The sequence below is a fragment of the Protobothrops mucrosquamatus genome, unplaced genomic scaffold (assembly GCF_001527695.2).
Source record: "Protobothrops mucrosquamatus isolate PMUCROS unplaced genomic scaffold, P.Mucros_1.0 scaffold5671, whole genome shotgun sequence".
Lineage (NCBI taxonomy): Eukaryota > Metazoa > Chordata > Lepidosauria > Squamata > Viperidae > Protobothrops > Protobothrops mucrosquamatus.
In genome coordinates this window covers 17,134-34,891 of record NW_015391523.1, presented here as the reverse complement: position 1 = coordinate 34,891, position 17,758 = coordinate 17,134, and the positions used below count along the sequence as shown (strand labels likewise).

The following is a 17,758-nucleotide window of genomic DNA, read 5'->3' as shown; positions in this document are numbered from 1 at the left end:
TCAGGGCTGAGTCCATCCTGCCCAGTGCTGGAGTCCGGTAAGCTAGGGAGCAGAGTGTACTCTGCACATGCTCAGGGCTGCCCAGTGCTGGAGCCTGGCAAGCCAGGCAGCAGAGCACACTCTGCACATGCTCATGGCTGAGCCCCTCCTGCCCAGTACTGGAGCCTGCCAAGCCAGGAAACAGAGCGCACTCTGCACATGCTCAGGGCTGAGTCCCTCCTGCCCAGTTCTGGAGCCTGCCAAGCCAGGCAGCAGAGCGCACTCTGCACATGCTCAGGTCTGAGCCCCTCCTGCCCAGGTCTGGAGACTGCCAAACCTGGGAGCACAATGCACTCTGCACATGCTCAGGTCTGAGCCCCTCCTGCCCAGTGCTGGAGCCTGCCAAGCCAGGCAGCAGAGCGCACTCTGCACATGCTCTGGTTCTATGCCCATCCCGCAGAGCGCCGGAGCCTGCCCAACCAGCTGTGCTCGAGGGTGGTGTGTGTGTGTGTGTGTGTGTGTGTGTAGCAGGGCTGAATAACCCTGACGGGGCTCAAACAAACCGGGAATCATTGTTTCCCTCTCCCCTTCCCCCCCCCTCCCCCAAAGTTCCCAGACTTTCTCCCAAGCCATCCCGCTGGACAAGAGCCCAGCGCTCCCTCCCTCCCTCCCTCCCGCCTCCCCCTTCCAGATGTTCCTCCCTCCGCTTCCATCGGCTGCAAAGTTGCCTTCCCTCCCTTCCTCGCCCCCCCAAATCCCTCCCCTCTCCCCTCCCCAGAAACAGGGGGAGGGGGAGGAGGAGGGGGCGGGCCTTCCCGTGCACGCGCCAGGCGGAGCCGCGCCCTTGGCAGACGCTCCCTCCCTCCTTCCCTCCCCCCCCCTTCCTTCCCTTCCCACGCCGCTGGCAGGGGACAGGCGGGAGAGGGAGGGAGGGAAGGAGGGGGGCCGTCTCGGGGGGCGGGGCGTGCCCGGGGCGCGCGTGCACGAGGCGGAGTTTGCGCGCTGGCGGCGGAGCGCTTTAAAAAAAAAAAAAAGCCCAGCTGGCGGCCGCGGGATTCCACCTTGGCCGAGCGGGGAGGGAAGGAGGGCGCGCTTCGCCCGCTCCGATCGTCCGGCTGCCGCCGCTGCTGCTGCTGCTGCCGCCGCCGCCGCCGCCTCTCCCAGCCGGGGACGGAGCTGGCCGGCAGGCGAGGTGAGTCGGGCGATGCTGGGCTCCGCAGCTGGGGAGGGAAGGGAGACGGGACTGGCTCCGGGTGTGGGCGAGGGCGGCTGCTGCTGCTGCTGCTGCTGGCTGCTCCTCCTGGCCGGCCGGTCGGTCGGTCCTCCGCATCCCTGCAGCTCCGGGACTTGCTTTCGGCTGGAGAGAAAGAAAGGAAAGAGAGAGGGAGAGAGAAAGGGAGAGGGAGAGAGAGAAAGAGAGAGGGAGAGAAAGAGAAAGAGAGGGAGAAAGAGAGAGAGAGAAAGAGGGAGAGAGAGAGAGGGAGAAAGAGAAAGAGAGAGAGAGAAAGAGAGGGAGAGAGAGAAAGAGAAAGAGAGGGAGAGAGAGAGAGAGAGAGAGGGAGAGAGAGAGAAAGAAGGAGAGAGAAAGAGAGAGAGGGAGGGAGAGAGAAAGAGAGGGAGAGAAAGAGAGAGAGGGAGAGAAAGAGAGGGAGAGAGAAAGAGGGAGAGAGAAAGAGAAAGAGAGGGAGAGAGAAAGAGAGAGGGAGAGAGAAAGAGAGGGAGAGAGAAAGAGAGAGAGAGGGAGGGAGAGAGAAACAGGGAGAGAAAGAGAGAAGGAGAAGAGAAAGAGAGAAAGAGAGAGGGAGAAGAGAAAGAGAGGGAGAGAGAAAGAGGGAGAGAGAGAGGGAGAGAGAAAGAGAGAGAGGGAGAGAAAGAGAAAGAGAGGGAGAGAGAAAGAGGGAGAGAAAGAGAGAGGGAGAAGAGGGAGAGAAAGAGAGAGGGAGAAGAGAAAGAGAGGGAGAAAGAGAGAGGGAGAGAAAGAGAAAGAGAGGGAGAAAGAGGGAGAGAAAGAGAGGGAGAAGAGAAAGAGAGAAAGAGAGGGAGAAGAGAAAGAGAGAGGGAGAGAGAGAGGGAGAGAAAGAGAGAGGGAGGGAGAGGGAGAAAGAGAGAGAAGCGCTGGCCACTGAATTTTGCACGGTGCATCGGCGGGGGTGGGGGGGTTGCGCTCCTCCGGGGTGCTTTGTGGGGAGGGGGGCGCGCGAGGGGTGCATCCCTTATTTTCTGCCGGAGGGGGGGAGGACTCGAACAGGCGCTTTCTGCAACTTTGCAACCGCCTGCACGGGAGCTCGGGAAGGGAGTTTCCATTCGAAACGGAGCGAATCTAGAGGGGAAAAGAAGGACCTCTGTGTGTGTGTGTGTGTGTGTGTGTGTGTGTGTGTGTGTGTGTTGGGGATGTGTGGAATGCATTCAGACGACTACTTGCATGTGCGGAGAAGTGCAGAGGAGAGCAACAAAGATGATTAGGGGACTGGAGGCTAAAACACATAAGGAACGGTTGCTGGAATTAGGTATGTCTTGTTTAACGGAGAGAAGGACGAGGGGGGACAGGATAGCAGTCTTCCAGTATCTCAGGGGCTGCCCCAAAGAAGAGAGAGTCAAGCTGTTCTCCAAAGTGCCTGAAGGCAGGACAAGAAGCCACGGATGGAAACTCATCAAGGAGAGAAGCAACCTGGAACTAAGGAGAAACTTCCTGACAGTGAGAACAGTTAAATCAGTGGAACGACTTGCCTCCAGAAGTTGTGGGTTATTAAGAAGAGACTGGACCGCCATTTGACTGACATGGCATAGGATCTCCTGCTTGAGCAAAGGGGTTGGACTAGAAGACCTCCAAGGTCCCTTCCAGTTCTATTCTCATTGAATGATGGAATCGCTTTGTGGCACCCAACCTAGGAAGACACAGGGGAGGGGGGCTCCGATCCGGGGTTCGGCTAGATCCGGAGTTGGGAGGGCGAACCGTATTACCTTGCATGAAAAAAGATTTGGGGGTTACAACCTTGATTAAAAAGGGCAAGGTGGTTAAACGGGGTTATCTTTTTAGGAGACTCTCCTGCAAAGTGCGGGGTCCTGTGGCTTAAGTTGGAAAGTTGGACTACAACTCCCATCAGGCTCGCCATCTGCAAAGGGAAACTTTGCAGAGGCCTGGAGTAAGGGGTGGGCAGCTAAAAAGGGTGTTTTGGTGAGGTGGACGGCGATGGAAGGATTTTGTTTGTTTACATGCTGCCCCTGTTTGCTACCCAAAGGGGATTTTGCTGGCTAGATTTCTTTGCCCAGAATATGGTCAATCCTCAACAGATCATTTAATGACCGTTCAAAGTTACAACGGCTCTGAAAAAAAAGGGTCTTTTTTCACACTTACAACCGAGTCACGTGATCAAAATTCAGACACTTGGTCACTGGTTCATATTTATGACAGTCGCACTGGAAGCTTTTAAGAAGAGACTGGACAACCATGTGTCTGAAAGGGTATAGGGTTTCCTGCCTGAGCAGGGGGTTGGACTAGATGACCTCCAAGGTCCCTTCCAGCTTTATTATTATTAATATTATTGATCATCGCACCGTCAGCCAGATGTTCAGGGTGGATTTGGCATTTTGTCTACCTATCGAGTCCTTCCCGAGGACCTGGGATAGGCAGATGTGGGTGTTTGAGGGTATTACAGATATCGTCGCAGGATGGAAGCAGTTCCTAATAAGGCCGCGTTTTGCAATTGTTGTTGTTGTTGTTGTTATTATTATTATTATTATTATTATTATTATTATTATTATTATTATTATTATTATTATTATTATTATTATTATTATTATTATTCACTTACGACCGGTTGGGTAGTCCTCGACTTACGACCGGTTTAGTCCTCGACTTACGACCGGTTTAGTCCTCGACTTACGACCGGTTTAGTCCTCGACTTACGACCGGTTGGGGTCGCGGCATTAAAAAGGTTGAGAACCACTGCTATAGCGGGTGCAGAGTGTGGCAGCGTGGGCAGTTTTGGGGGCCCCCAGGAATGATCCCTGTGACACCCACTGCTCCGTAACCTAGATCTGCTTCCGGGTGCAATTTGTGGTGTTTGGGATCCCCTTTAAAGCCCTTCATGGCAGGGGTCCAGTTTACTGGAGGGGCCGTCTTGCCCCACTGGGATTGGCCCCTACCACCCGCGGCAGCGAAGGAGGCATGCCGTGGGTCCCCCCCCAGACCAATTATTCCGGCTGGCACGGTCCAGATGGAGGGTCTTCTCTGCTGTGGCTCCTGTCCTCCGGAACGTCTTGTCTCTCCCCCCTCTGTGTGAGGTTAGCCTCAACCCTCCTATCTTTTTGTAAGGGCTTCAAGACGTGGCTCTGCCAATCAGCTTGGGGTCCCAGTGGGGGAACAGCGCATTGGAGGTGGTTGATTGAGTAAGAACAGATTCCCACCTGCCCCGCCCTCCCCACGTGTCCTTGGTTTTCATGTTTGATTTTAACTGTTGATGTTTTAACTTCTAGGTAACCGTAAGCTGCCCAGAGGTGCCCTATGGTAAAATGGGTGGCCAATAAATTTTATAAATGAAAGAAAGGGAGGGAAGGAAGGAAGGAAGGAAGGAAGGAAGGGAGAGAGGGAGGTGGCAATGGAAAGGAGGGAGGGAGGGAGGGAGGGAGGGAGGGAGGAAAGGAAGGAAGGAAGGAAGGAAGGAAGGAAGGAAGGAAGGAGAGGGCAATGGAAAGGAGGGAGGGAGAAAGGAAAGGAAGGAAGGAGAGGGCAATGGAAAGGAGGGAGGGAGGGAGGGAGGAAGGANAGGAAGGAAGGAAGGAAGGAAGGAAGGAAGGAAGGAAGGAAGGAAGGAAGGAAGGAGAGTAATGGAAAGGAGGAAGGATGGAAAGGAGGAAGGAAAAAAGGAGAGGGCAATGGAAGGAAGGAAGGAAGGAAGGAAGGAAGGAGAGCAATGGAAAGGTGGAAGGAAGGAAAGGAGGAAGGAAGAAAGGAAGAAAGGAGAGGGCAATGGAAAGGAGGAAGGAAGGAAGGAAGGAGAGCAATGGAAAGGAGGAAGGAAGGAAAGGAGGAAGGAAGAAAGGAAGAAAGGAGAGGGCAATGGAAAGGAGGAAGGAAGGAAGGAAGGAAGGAGGGAGGGAGGAAGGAAGGAAGGAAAGGTACCAGAAGAATTCAGATTCTGCGCACCCGTGCATTCCTTGCAAGTAATAATCTAGCACGGCAAGAAATGAGAGAGGTTGCAACTTGAGCAGCTGGATTTTTGCACGCAGGGTTTGCTCCTCCTCCAACGCAGCCCTTCTCTGCCTTAAAATTGTGCGGTCCTTCCTTTCTCCCTCATTGGAAGAGTTTGTCTAGACTAGTCAAACCGCGTCGTAAGGACTTCCTTCAAATTTGAGCAGGAATTGCTGTAGGACTTCACCAGAAACATTTGCAAGTACAAAATTAGTATTATTATTGTTGTTGTTGTTATTAATAAAGTTGGAAGGGACCTTGGAGGTCATCTAGTCCAACCCCCTGCTCAGGCAGGAAACCCTATACCATTTTAGACATTGAGCCCAAAATTTCTGTTGCAAAGGGAGATCGTTGTTAGATGAGTTTTGCCCCGCTTTAGGACCTTTCTCACCACAGTTTTTAAGTGAATCCTGCAGTTGTTCAGTTGGTAACACAGTCCTTAAATGAATTAGGCTTCCTCCAGTTGACTTTGCTTGTCAGAAGATCGCAAAAGGGGATCACGTGACCCCCCGGGACACTGCGACCGTCGTAAATATGAGTCATTTGGCAAGGGTCTGAATTTTGATCACGTGACCGTGGGGCTGCTGCAACGGTCGTAAGTGTGAAAAATGGTCGGTCACTAAAAAAACTGGTCTCTAAGCGAGGACTACCTGTGTGTATGTATAATCGCACCACGCCGAGCCCTTCTGCAATCCCATTTTGCCAGGGAGAAGTCGAGAGAGACAGATTCACATGTGAACAAGTCAATCCTATCTGCTTGAATGCAGTTTCTGCTTTTCCCACGGTGCTGGGTCCAGATGGGCTACTGGCAGAGATAATAACAAAAACAACAACAACAACAACAACAACAACAATAATAATAATAATAATAATAATAAAATAATAATAATAAATAATAATAATAATAATAATAATAATAATAATAATAATAATAATAATAATAATAATAATAATAATAATAATAAAATTGGAAGGAACCTTGGAGGTCATCTAGTCCAACCCCCTGCTCAGGCAGGAAACCCTACACCATTTCAGACAAATGGCTGTCCAGTCTCTTCTTAAAAACTTCCAGTGTTGGAGCATTCACCGTTTCTGGAGTCAGGTGGTTCCACTGGTTAATTGTTCTAACTATCAGGAAGTTTCTCCTTATATTCTAGGTTGCTTCTCTCCTTGATTAGTTCCCATCCGTTGCTTCTTCTCCTGCCTTCAGGCGCTTGACTCCCTCTTCTTTGTGGCAGCCCCCGAGATACTGGAATACTGCTATCATGTCCCCCCTCGTCCTTCTCTTCATTAAGTTAGACATACCCAATTCCAGCAACCGTTCCTCATATGTTTTAGCCTCCAGACCTCTAATCATCTTTGTTGCTCAGTTGTACAAATACTTACAAGATACATTAAGTGCACAGTTGAAACAAACTTTTGCTGGAGGCTAAACTCCCAAATACATGGACAGTAGCAAATATTACTTTAATACCCAAAGAAGACTCAGATTTGACACAGATAAAAAAAAATTACAGGCCGATATCGTTACTAATTGTGGATTATCAAATTTTTACTTCCATAATGGCGGAGAGACTGAATGGATTTCTAACCGAATTTTATACACCCAGATCAAAATGGATTTCTACCAAAGAGGCAAATCAAAAAAAACCTAAGAGTTATAGTGTGCATATTGGAATATTATGAAATGCATCCAGGGAAACCATTTTCACTAGTATTTTTAGATGCTCAAAAGGCGTTTGATAATGTTTCCTGGCAATTTATGACTCAACAACTAAAAACAATGGACTTTGAACAAAACTTTATAAATATGGGTGAAACAACGTGCCACAAACAAACCGCAAAAGTGACTGTGAACTGAGACTACACAGAGAACTTTGAGATAAGAAAAGGTACAAGACAAGGATGTCCACTATGCCCCATGCATCTTTATCAGCTATACAGGTAGTCCTCATTTAGTGACCAGAGTCGGGATTGGCAGTTTGGTTGTAAAGCGGAGCGGTTGCTAAGCGAAATCACAATCTGCTTCCGTTGGTTTTGTAGACTCAGGAAGACCACAGAGGGGAGGATGATTGCAAAGTTGTAACTTTTTCATCCTGGTTAGAACGGCGGACGGTCACTAAACAGGGTGGTTGCTAAACGAGGACTACCTGCAAACCTCACCTTTCCTTTGGGAATTCAAGGCGGAGGGCAGAGTGTTCCCTCTTTCTGTTTCTCCCTGTGAAAAGAAGGTGGTGAGGTTGTGGGAACTAGGACAGCGATGCCCTCAAGTGTACATGGCGAAGGGTGGATGGATCCAACACCTTCCCCACATCCTAAGCCTCAGGATCGGAACGCCGCCCTTGTGGCCGTACCTGGTTTCCTTGCTTGAGCATCCCATCTTACAAGAACACAACAGTAGTGCTACGTTTAGCTCAGGGTGTAGGGCAGGGGTCCCCAACCTGTGGGCCGTCGCCCGCTACCGGTCCACGGCATATTGGCCACCGGGCCACATAAGTCGCTGGCCAGTGTGTGCGTGAGTGTGCACGCGCACAGCAGGACTCGTGTAAGCGTCGCCATGAGCATTGCAGACGTTTCTGGCCCTGCTCGCATAAGTGTCGCCACAAGCATTGTGGGTGTTCACAGCTCCACTCACGCACGCAACGGGGGTTCGTGCGCATGCACGCGCGCATGCATTCACACACAGACACACACCACACACAAAACCATCCCTTCTTTCCATCCTCTCGCCAACTCTGATTTAGTGCATGGTTTGTCAGCCTGAGCAATTTTAAACTGGGTGGACTTCAACTCCCAGAATTCCACAGCCAGCATGGTTGGTTGGGGAATTCTGGGAGTTTGATGTCCACACAGCTTAAAGTTACCCGGGCTGAGAAATAGTGTATTTCGTAAAACCAGGGCAAAATTCACTTAACAACTATCTAGCTCAGGGATTTTCAACCAGTGGTATGGGTACCACCTGTGGTACATGGACACCTGGCAGGTGGTACGCGAACATCCTAGAAAAGTGGTAGGAGGGGAGGGGAATGAGCTGAACCGGTGGCAGCACCGCACAAGCCTGAGCGAGAGATGGCTGGAGCTGCAGGGCTGTCCGGGCTCAGCGGAAGCGCCAGGATCAGTGCCGCTTTCCAGCTGATCGGCGCTTCTTTGGGGCTGTCAGGGCTCAGTGGAAGCGCCAGGATCAGCGCCAGGCTCCAGCTGGAGCTCGGCGCTGATCCTGGCGCTTCTGCTGAGCCCAGAAGAAGCACCGATCAGCTGGAATGTTGCAGCATCTCCAGGGTCTTGTGATTTACATTCAGATGCTTGGCAACTGATTCATATTTATCACGGTCCCAGTGTCCCAGGGTCATGTGAAGTGACCAAAACCTGCTGCAACCACCCAGCAGATGGGGGGAATAAAAACCAAACACCCCCCACCCCACCCCCGCTGCCAATCCTCAACAGAAATGCTCACAACAATGGAAACCTCGGACAGGAGGAAGAGCGCCACTGGGTGGGCAGGCAGGCGTCTTGCTCGGCTGTGGCTTGGGGGGCACTTTTTTCAGTGCCATTGTAACTTTGAACAGTCACTAAGCGAACTGTTTTAAGTCAAGGACTACCTGTACTTCATCACTTTTCCCTTTTTTTTTTTTTTTTGGTCATCAAGTTTTTGACACCTTGCTAGGCGACTGGTGCTACTCGGATATCGCCATATTCTAAAAGTGGTACAATGGGTGAAAAGGTTGAAAAGCCCTGATCTAGCTTAGCCAGGGAAATGTTGGGCTCAATATTGTTTGTAAGTCAAGGACCTGCCTGTACTTGAAAGGTTATTCCAGCGATGGCGAACCTTTTAGAGACCGAGTGCCCAAACCACAACCCCAAACCCACTTACCGTATTTATCGCAAAGTGCCAGGGCCACATCAGCATTGTGGTGCCCTCAGGGAGGGGGGGCAGGGAGGCACCTCTGAGTGCCCCCTCTGGCACGCAAAAACCAGGGGCACAAAAATGGGCCACCCGTGCTGCAAGGTGCAAAAACAGCCACCGCCGCACCGCAGGGTGCAGATACAAGGCTGCAACATGCAAGAACGGGGCAGGGCGAGTAAGTATCACGCAGGCACTGGCCCCACCCCATTTGCAGCGCGTGCGTGCTTGCGGCCTCGTGCGCACGTGCACACACGCATGTAAAATGCTTCCCCCTCCCTTTTCTTCCAGTCGACAATGGTGGGTGACCTCTGCTCTACCACTTTTACTCGAACTTGCTAGTCGGCCGCTTCGTCTCCTTTGTGCTGGGTGGGGCTCCTGCTCTGGGCAGCGGTGGCGGCCTGATGGACTTGCTGCTGCTGGCAGCGGTGGCGCGTGTGCCAACAGAGAGGGCTCTGCGTGCCGCCTCTGGCACGCGTGCCACAGGTTCGCCACCACTGGGCTATTCAATAAGTGCAGTCAGAGTCTGCGTTCTCTTTTGATAATCCCTTCCTCATCCCTTTCCTGGCTTCGCTGTTTTCGTCTTCCTCTTCTTCCTACTCCTCTCCCTTCCCCCAAAGTGTAAGGTGTGCGCCTTGGGGAGGAGCCATCTGTAAATGGTCATACTTTTCCCCTAAATGATGATGAGATTAAAAAAAAAATCCAGTAAACGCACCTTGGGAAACTCCCAGTTCCCAGGATCCTATTTGCAAAAGGTTAAAAAGTGAATTTCTAAGCTCAGCAGGAGCCCGAGAGATTGATTTCCTGGTTTGGATTAAAGTAGAAATCGAGATTGTTTGCAGTCAAGGGCTGTTAATTCACGCGGGGGGGGGGGCGTTGATGAAAAGTTGAAACTATCCACCAGAGCACCAGAAGCAACGGGTGGAATTTAATCCAGAAGAGAAGCAACCTAGAACTAAGGAGACATTTCCTGACAGGGAGAACAATTAACCAGTGGAACAACTTGCCACCAGAAGTTATGCATGCTTCATCACTGGAGGTTTTTTTTAAAAGAGACTGGACAAGCATTTGTTTGGAATAGTAGGGGGTTTCTTGCCTGAGAAGGACGTTGGTCTAGAAGACCTCCAAGGTCCCTGTTATTCTGCTATGCTGTTCTCCAAAGCGCCGGAAGGCAGGACAAGAAGCAACGGATGGAAACTAATCAAGAAGGAGAGAAGCAACCTGGAACGAAGGAGGAATTTCCTGACAGTGAGAACAGTTCATCTGTGGCACGGCTTCCCTTCAGAAGTTGTGGGTTCTCCAATCCTGGAAGTTTTCAAGAAGAGATGGGAATGGTGTAAAGGAAGACCCCCAACATTCCTTCCAACTGTGTTACTCTGTAAATTGGCTTTAAGCGATGTAAAAAACTAACATGGTTTAGATAGAAGAGAGTACTGGTAGCCCAGGAATGAACTGGGGGCTCCTTGGTGCTCTCTGAGCTGGGTGGTTTTCTTGCAGACGTTTCATGACCCAACTAGGGAACATCATCAGTGCTAGAAGGGAGGGGGGTTTCTAGAAAGGAGGAGGAGGAGATAGAGGAGGAGGAGGAGGAGAGAAAGAGGAGGAAGAGGAAGAGGAAGAAAATCTGGATAGTGGACGTGGCAGTGCCTGGAGACAGCAGAATAGACGAGAAAGAACTGGAGAAGATCACAAAATACAAAGACCTACAAATAGAAATAGAAAGATTGTGGCAAAAGCAAGCAAGGGTAGTACCAATAGTAATAAACGCCTTGGGTGCAATCCCAAAACAACTGGAGCACCACTTGAACACCATCATCGGCATTGACAAATTCGCCATTAGTCAATTGCAAAAGGCGGCCTTACTAGGAACCGCTTCCATCCTGCGACGATATCTGTGATATCGTCAAACATCCACATCTGCCTATCCCAGGTCCTTGGTAAGGCAGACAAAAATGCCTAACCCAGTCTGAATATCTGGCTGACTGTGCGATGATGATGATGATGATCATCATCATCATCAATAATAATAATAATAATAATAATGCTCCAACACTGGAAGTTTTTAAGAAGAGACTGGACAGCTATTTGTCCGAAATGGTATCGGGTTTCCTGCTTGAGCAGGGGCTTGGACTAGATGACCTCCAAGGTCCCTTCCAACTTTATCAATAATAATAATAATAATAATAATAATAATAATAATAATAATAATAATAATAATAATAATATGGGGTCCTTGGTGCTCTCTGAGCCTGGTGGTTTTCTTGCAGACGTTTCATGACCAAACCATATAACGTCATCAGCGTGTAAGATATCTTGTTGAACTTTGTCCTAAAATGATGGGGCATTGGGACATGTGAGGTTGGGAATCCTTGCTGGTGGCACAGATGGCACTTTCTGGGGTCCTCCTGAAATGTTTGGGACTTGCACTCCCTATACCAGGGGTCCTGGACTTACAACTTACAATTCATTTAGCGACCACTTGAAGTGCTTTAGGACCGTTTCTCACAGTTAACAACCATTGCAGCATCTCCATGGTTACATGATCAGAATCTGAAGGCTTGGCAACTGGCAGGTACTTAATGAGGGTTGCAGTGTCCCGAGGGGGGGGGTCACCGGATCCCCTTTTGTGACCTTCCGACAAGCAAAGTTCACGGGGGAAGCCGGGTTCACTTAACAACTGTGTCACTGACTGAAAAACTGTACAAGCAAGAAAGGTCGTGAAACGGGGCAAAAACCCGCTTGACCAATGTCTTGCTTAGCAACAGAAATTTGTGGCCGTAAGTGGAGGACTACCTGTACCTCTATGTCTAGGGCCTTGCAGAGTGCTGCGACTTTTTGCCATTTCGATGGAAGGGTCGGATCCCTCGGGCGCATTTGGGTAAAAGTAAACCACGGAGTCTTGCTTCGCGAGCAACGATTTCTGATGTGTCAGCCTTGCAGACCGGGGTGTGTACAGGCTGAGCAAGTAGGTGTTGCGGGTTCCTCTTCCTTCAGCCCGGGTTGTGTTACAGGGCGTTGTCCACATCCCCAACTAACNTGTGAAAAACGCTGACAAATCCCTTTTTTCCCCAGTATCGTCGGAACCTGTAATGGTTACTAAACAAATTGTAAGCCGGGGACTTCTTGTAAGCGGAACCTTAACGACGAGAAGAACTGATCTGATAAAGCAGAGGTCCCCAATCTTTTGGACACCAGGGACCAGTTTCGTGGAGAGAGGTTTTTCCACGGACCGGAGGGTGTGTGGTTTTGTGTGCTGCCTGCATCCCACGGATGGGGCTTTGCTTGTTTGTGCGGACCAGTTGCTGGCATGCCCCGGCCTGCTACCAGTCCATGGACCGGGGATTGGGGGCCCCTGTGATAAAGCCCAGTTGTGAAATCTGAATTAATATTGTCCTGAAGTGCACAAGCCTGCAAACACTGGCATGGGTGCCTTCCCAGACTTTAAGTGGACAAATCAAGCAAAAGGGCCAAGCTTAAAATTTTATTTCTCCAGGGAAAGAAAGAGCTGTTCTCTTAGCAAAGTAAAAAAAAAACACTGTAATTTTTAAAAAGAAAAACCTGCTTGAAAAGCAGAATCCGTAACATATAATGCTGATTAGTCACGTCCTGATGAACCCGGGTTCCAGACTGTGGGAGTGAGTAATGCTTTCAAGCGCCGTGCGTCTGGTGGACGAAAATAGCAGGAACCCTCTCCTACTAATTTAGCGCTTTAAACCTAATCGGAATTTGCTAGAAATCTAGCAGGCAGGGGGGAAAAAAAAGGCAGTGCAAGAAATGGATGGAAACTAACCAAAGTGAGAAGCAACCTAGAACTAAGGAGAAACTTCCTGACAGTTAGAACAATTAGCCAGTGGAACAACCTGCCTCCAGAAGCTGTGAACGCTCCAACACTGGAAGTTTTTAAGAAGAGACTGGACAGCCATTTGTCCAAAATGGCACAGAGTTTCCTGCCTGAGCAGGGGGTTGGACTAGATGACTTCCAGGGTCCCTTCCAACTCTGTTATTCTGTTACTCAAACAAAGAGAAAGATTGGAGAGACATGATAGCAGTCTTCCAATACCTCAGGGGCTGCCCCAAAGAAGAGGGAGTCAAGCTATTCTCCAAAGCACCTGAAGGCAGAAGAATAAGCAACAAATGGAAACTAATCAAGGAGAGAAGCAACCTAGAACTAAGGAGAAACTTCCTGACAGTGAGAACAATTAACCAGTGGAACAACCTGCCTCCAGAAGCAGTGAATGCTCCAACACTGGAAGTTTTTAAGAAGAGACTGGACAGCCATTTGTCTGAAAGGGTATAGGGTTACCTCCCTGAGCAGGGGGTTGGACTAGATGACCTCCAAGGTCCCTTCCAACTTTATTATTATTATTATTATTATTATTATTATTATTATTATTATTATTATTATTATTATTATTATTATTATTATTATTATTATTATTGTTCAAACTTACAATGTCCGCTGTCTCGTATTTATGACGGTGGCATTGCCGTGCAAATCACCTTTGGCAACCGTCTGTGACAAGCAAAGTCCACGGGGAAGCGGGATTCACTTCACAACTGTGTGTCTTAACAGCTGTAGCGATTCGCTTAAGAAATGTGGCAACAGAAGTCGTAAAATGCGGCAAAATTCGCTTAATGAAAGTTTCGCCTAGCGACGGACCCTTTGGGCTCAGTTTGTCCTTGTAAGTCGAGGATGGCCTGGAACACCGAAATGTAAATTTTGTAGCGCATCCTTCATGCTTTTCTCAGGGAAAGTGGCTTTTAAATCAAAGCAGAGTGCTTGCCTTAAGTCCCAGCATTTAGAAGCCGAAAACATTTGGGGAACTTTGCCTCATTTTTTCCCACAATGTCCTTAGTCACCAGGACTCACAAGACTTTGGAAAACCTTTTGATTTCTTCCATGCCATCCGGGGAAGATTCAGACAGTCTATATTGTCGGGGAAGGACACCCTGTCCTTATTTGACCGGTGCAATAAATACAGCCGTGCTCGGGGTTTAACCGATCATTGAAGCGTAACCGATCTTGCTTTAAGCTATGGTGGTTTGCACAGCGTGGTTTGTGGCTTAGCAAGTGGTTTAAATGTCACCGTTAAGCCAGCCTTGGTTTTGGGCGACGTACAAGGCTGGGAAGGAATGACAAAAGCTGAACAGTGAAAAGTTTGTTAAGATCAAGGCAGGAAAGAGGGGGGAAAAATTGGGTTTGGTTGGAAGGAACCGGTTCTGTGGACCGCCAAAACTCTTCCCGTTGAGGCCAGCAAGACTCAACCTCCTACACTGCTGTGGCTGTGTTGACTGGAAAATTTGCAAGTTGTACAATTTACACCCACTTGTTTAGTGACCATTTGCAGTTTCGTCGCTGAAAAAAAGGGACTTATGACTTGTTTTCACACTTAACGACTGTCGCAGCATTCCCCAAGGGTCACGTGATCAAAATTCGGAGGCTCGGCAACTGGCATGTACTTATGACGGTTGCAGTGTCCAAGGTCACGCGATCCCCTTTGGCGACCTTCTGACAAGCAAAGTCAACGGGGGGGGGGGGGGGAAGCCAGATTCACTTAACAACCGTGTGACCGACTTAACAACTGCAGTGATTTGCTTAAGCGCCGTCGGAAAATGGGTCAAAACTCACTTAACAACTGTCTCGCTTAGCAACAGAATTTTGGGGTTCAGTTGTGATTCTAAGTCGAGGACATCCTGTATACAGCTCACTGAAAATACATATTTCCTGAATATGTATTCAGGCAATCGCCTCTAATGTTAAGAGCTTCCCTTCTCGATCCCAAACATCATTTTTTTTAAAAAAAAAAAACCAACCACAGAAGTAGTAGTTGTTATATAATAATAATAATAATAATAATAATAATAATAATAATAATAATAATAATAATAATAATAATAATAATAATAATAATAATAATAATAATAATAATAATAAAGTTGGAAGGGACCTTGGAGGTCATCCAGTCCAACCCCCTGCTCAGGCAGGAAACCCTACACCATTTCGGACAAATGGCTGTCCAGTTTCTTCTTAAAAACTTCCAGTGTTGGAGCATTCACTGCTTCTGGAGGCAGGTTGTTCCACTGGTTAATTGTTCTAACTGTCAGGAAGTTTCTCCTTAGTTCTAGGTTGCTTCTCTCCTTGGTTAGTTTCCACCCGTCGCTTCTTGTCCTGCCTTCAGGCGCTTTGGAGAATAGCTTGACTCCTTCTTCTTTGCGGCAGCCCCTGAGATATTGGAACACTGCTATCATGTCCCCCCTCGTCCTTCTCTTCGTTGTTGTTGTTAGTTACGAAGTCGTGTCCGACCCATTGCGACCCCATGGACAACGTTCCTCCAGGCCTTCCTGTCCTCTACCATCTTCTGGAGTCCATTGAAGCTCACGCCTACTGCTTCAGTGACTCCATCCAGCCACCTCCTTCTCTGTCGTCCCCTTCTTCTCTTGCCCTCCATCTTTCCCAGCATTAGGCTCTTCTCCAGGGAGTCCTTCCTTCTCATTAGGTGGCCAAAGTCCTTGAGTTTCCACTTCAGGATCTGGCCTTCTAAAGAGCAGTCGGGGTTGATCTCCTCTAGGACTGACCGGTTGGATCGCCTTGCAGTCCAGGGGACTCGCAGGAGTCTTCTCCAGCACCAGAGTTCAAAGGCCTCCATTCTTTGGCGCTCAGCCTTTCTTATGGTCCAACTTTCACAGCCATACAGAAGTAGTAGAACATGTGAAGTGATAAAACCGGCCAGCACAAAACCCCAAACAAATAAATTGTTGTTTTGGTCCACCTATTTGGCTTATCCAGGCAGTGACATGAGTTTATGGGCCAGGACGGGAGAGACCATAAACTAGATCAGTTAAGTTAAACCTGGTTAGATTAACCCGCGAGTAAGTCTGTTGGCACTGTTAGCTGCAGCATCAGCACGGTAAAATGAATGCAATCAAACACGATAACCTTGGTTTGCAGTCAGCTAATTTCACTTTTGAAGAACGGGTTGCAGGAATTGGGAATGTCTAGCTTAATGAAAAGAAGGACGAGGGGTGACATGATAGCAGTCTTCCAGTATCTCGGGGGGCTGCCCCAAAGAAGAGGGAGTCAAGCTATTCTCCAAAGCGCCTGAAGGCAGGACAAGAAGCGACGGATGGAAACTCATCAAGGAGAGAAGCAACCTAGAACTAAGGAGGAATTTCCTGACGGAGAAAACAATTAACCAGTGGAACGACTTGCCACCAGAAGTTGTGGGTGCTTCAACACTGGAGGTTTTTAAGAAGAGACTGGACAGCCATTATTTGTCTGAAATGGTATCAGGTCTCCTGCTTGTGCAGGGGGGTTGGACTAGATGACCTCCAAGGTCCCTTCAAGCTCTGTTATTCTGAAGACCTTGGAATCCTGATTTTCTGAATTATTTTTCCCCCGGAGAACTTTTCCCTTTCTCCTTTAGCTGCTCCGTTGGTTTTCTTCCTCCTCTTCCTTAAGTGTGTTGCAAAGCCAGTGGGGAGGAAGGGAATTCGGGAGAGGTTTTAAAACAAATATGCCTTGTGCTTTGGCTTCCAGACTCTCCCGGCAATGAGCGGCCGGGGAGGGGGGGAGGGAGAGGGAGCATCTGGCAAGGCAGCCCCTTGCCAAGTTTTGGATAAAAGTGAAATAATCTGGGAACTTCTCCACTTTAAAATAAGTTAAAGGGTGTGTGTGTGTGTTTCTGTGCCCGCTTGCCCGTGTGTTTTTGTGCAGGGTGGGTGAATATAAACGTTAAAAAAAAAAACCACTGGATGGTTTAAGCAATTTTTTATTATTATTATTTTCAATAAGCCAGCTCTTTCTTCTTCTTCTTCTTCTTCTTCTTCTTCTTCTTCTTCTTCTTCTTCTTCTTCTTCTTCTTCTTCTTCTTCTTCTTCTTCTTCTTCTTCTTCTTCTTCCTTCTTTCTTCTTTCTTCCTTCTTTCTTATTGTTATTGTTATTGTTATTATCATAATTATCATTATCATTATCATTATCATTAAAATAATATCCAACTGTAATTGCCTGCAGACTTCCTCAATTGCCCAGTCTCACTTGAGCAGATCAGGATCTGGCAATTGAGGAAGTACAGGCAATTACAGTTGGATATAATAATAATAATAATAATAACAATAACAACAACAACAACAACAACAACAACAACAACAATAATAAACCAATAGTAATAGGCACCTTGGGTGCCATTCCAAAACAACTGGAGCACCACTTGGACACCATTGGCATTGACAAATTCACCACTAGTCAATTGCAAAAGGCGGCTTTACTAAGAACTGCTTCCATCCTGCAACGAGATCTGTAATTTATTTATTTATTTATTTATTTATTTTTCATAATTTATATGCCGCCCTTCTCCCCACGGGACTCAGGGCGGCTCACAGCATATTAAAATAACACAACACTAACAACACAACACAACATTTCCCCTATAAAAGCCAATTAAAAACCAAATATTTGTAGCTGTGACATTATTAAAATCATTAAAAATTTTCCCTATTTAAAATTCACCCTAGGTCAGTCCCGCTTGCTGAAAAAGCCATGTCTTGAGGGCGCGGCGGAAGGTTAGGAGATCCGGGATTATCCGGATCTCGGGGGGTAGCTCGTTCCAGAGGGTGGGGGCACCCACAGAGAAGGCCCTCCCCCTGGGGGTCGCCAGCCGACATTGCTTGGCCGACGGCACCCTGAGGAG

General features: G+C 48.4%; 1 protein-coding gene across 1 annotated transcript in view; it reads left to right on the top strand.

Moving 5' to 3' along the window:
* Positions 1-1,156: 1,156 nt before the first annotated feature.
* Positions 1,157-17,758, top strand: part of TSKU (tsukushi, small leucine rich proteoglycan) — a 31,580-nt gene continuing 14,978 nt past the window's right edge. Inside the window, exon 1 of the mRNA XM_015829225.1 lies at positions 1,157-1,171. The gene's annotated coding sequence lies outside the window, so the exon portion shown is untranslated. The remainder of the gene's footprint in view (positions 1,172-17,758) is intronic.